Source organism: Monopterus albus, unplaced genomic scaffold (genome assembly GCF_001952655.1).
Source record: "Monopterus albus unplaced genomic scaffold, M_albus_1.0 scaffold775.1, whole genome shotgun sequence".
NCBI classification, from domain to species: Eukaryota; Metazoa; Chordata; class Actinopteri; order Synbranchiformes; family Synbranchidae; genus Monopterus; species Monopterus albus.
The window spans coordinates 1-2,297 of record NW_018128655.1 but is presented as its reverse complement, the minus strand read 5'-3'; the positions used below and the strand labels follow the sequence as shown (position 1 = coordinate 2,297).

Genomic DNA, 2,297 nt, shown 5'->3' with positions numbered 1-2,297 from the left:
GTTATTTGAGGAAATGGAGTCTGCCATACAGTGTGGAATTAAGTCACAAGTGTATACTCGGTATACTTATTTCATTCATGAAAATGCAAATTACTTCATAACTTTTTTTGTAATGCATTTTTCTGGATTTTTTTTGTTGTTGTTGTGTCTCTTACTGTTCAAATAAACCTACCATTGAAATTGTAGACTGATCATTTCTTTGTTAGTGGGCAAACTTACAAAATCAGCTGTGGTTCAAATAATTTTTCCCCTGACTGTATTTTCTTAAAACAATTGGCTTTACATAATATTATACATAATATTGATAAAGTATAGCGTGTTCTTTACTGGTACATATTTTACTAGACAATACTAGCTAATTATGTTTGTATTTTTAATCTCATTCATGTTTTGATTACATATCTTTGCTAAGTTGTTCACCTTTGTGTGACTTACCGCTGCTTTTTGAGTACAAAGCTGATACATTAGGCATCCCAGTGACCAAATATCACTATAAATAAAGCAGAAAAATATTATCATGGTAGTAGTAATAGAAGTAGTAATATAAGTACAAAAGGCATTAAAAATGTCAAATGCTGATAATGAAGCAGGTAACAACAATAGGCAAATAATTGAATTAAATAAATTAAATTTAAAAAATCATTTTTCAGCTTATTACAGTTGCAGTAAGACAAAGCAACCCCAAATCTTTGGTTTGTTAAAGACTGCAGCCATTACTCAACAAGCCAGTACATTTGGCTGGATTTTTCACTATAGCAAGTATATGTTTTATTTGATAAGGTGATAAGTACAAAGGTTTGCTGTTCATGACTGCTCATTATTCACTTGTTGAAAAGAGTATACCTTTTTTTTAAATGTGGTTTTTGCTGCTTAAAATAAAAAGCTGCTGTGAATTAACACTCACCATTTTTAATTGTTTAGGCTAAATACATACTGTACACTTTAATTTTTGCATAGTTTTTCAAACAGAAACAAAATTAAAATTAGCCTAACTAAATATGCTCTGAATTGCACTGTATCGTATCGAGGTACAGTATTTAATCTAGGTATCTAATTGTGACACTCGGTATTTTTGTTATTTCATATACTCAATAATGTAAAAAAATAAATTGAGTCATCAGTAGTAAAAATTATCATTCATTGGAGCCAAAATATTGGCCCCCCAAAACCTGCAAGAACCTAGGAAACAAACACTAGTGTTGTCTCAAGTAAATTTCTCATTTTGGTAAAAACCTTTTTTACCTTTTAGCATCATAGGTCTGCTTTGTGAAGAACTCTGGCGCCATATAACTCATTGATTTTGGCGAATCTGAATTTGTGGCTGACCTGGACGATTTTCTACTGGGTGGTAAAAACAAACAAAAATAAAACAAACACATGAATATTATGCACACAAACAAACACGCACATACATATTTGTACCTTTCTATAGTTGTGAGTACACTCAGTGCACTCCCTTTACCATCACAAGTAAATGCCTAACTGCAGCCTTAACCCTAATACTAACTTAAACCTAATTTTGAGGGCCGACAAAAATGTCCTCACAACAGCACTGAACAAATCTTTGTCCACACAATATAATAATGTTTCCGTAGTTTTATTGATATATGATGTGAAAAGTAACAAGTAAAACCTATGCAGCAAACAGCCATTAAAAATGAGCCTTTGTTCAAATGTTACTACATTGTGACTTATTTCATGACCTATTCCAAAATGTTCGTCTTGTGTTTCTTGAAGTAGTTCACAGTGGATTTTGAAGTCTGCTTTTGATCATTGTCCTGTGGTAGAATCAGCCTCTTTTCAGTTTTAGATTTTGACTGACTGCATGACATTTACATTGAGAACCTTTTGGTTTTCAGTGGAATCCATTTGTTCCTCTCTGGTACAGTGTTGCTGTCAAAGTGTCCAAACCTGTGCACATTCCACAATTACTGCGTCTGTCTGTCTGAAGTTCTTACACTAAAAAGTCAAGTCAATATTATAATAACAAAATCACAAATTTGCCTTCAGGGCCTTCACAATCTGTAAAGCATAAAGTAACTTTTTAGGATTAGGGCAATTTGTAATGTGTGTTTGTTAATTTTCTCTCTTGAAAAAGCAAACCAGTTTCCCAAGGATGTCCAAACTATTGCGCACAAACATACACCTTAGTATATTACCCTATAAAATATTAAAACAGCAAAAAGACTGTACTTTTTATGGGCTTTTTGAAATCCACCCAGGCGCACTGTTCCAAATTCTGTGAGGAATATGTCCTACAAAATGAAAAAAGGTAAAACTGTAAATTGAGTCACTTT

General features: G+C 32.6%; 1 long non-coding RNA gene across 1 annotated transcript; it reads right to left on the bottom strand.

Annotated features, from left to right (window-relative positions):
• Positions 1-435: 435 nt before the first annotated feature.
• Positions 436-2,257, bottom strand: LOC109953561 (uncharacterized). The gene is made up of 3 exons (XR_002273931.1): positions 2,194-2,257; positions 1,243-1,341; positions 436-490 (listed from the first exon to the last, which is right to left on the bottom strand). It is a non-coding gene; the product is annotated as an uncharacterized LOC109953561 (long non-coding RNA).
• Positions 2,258-2,297: the final 40 nt, after the last annotated feature.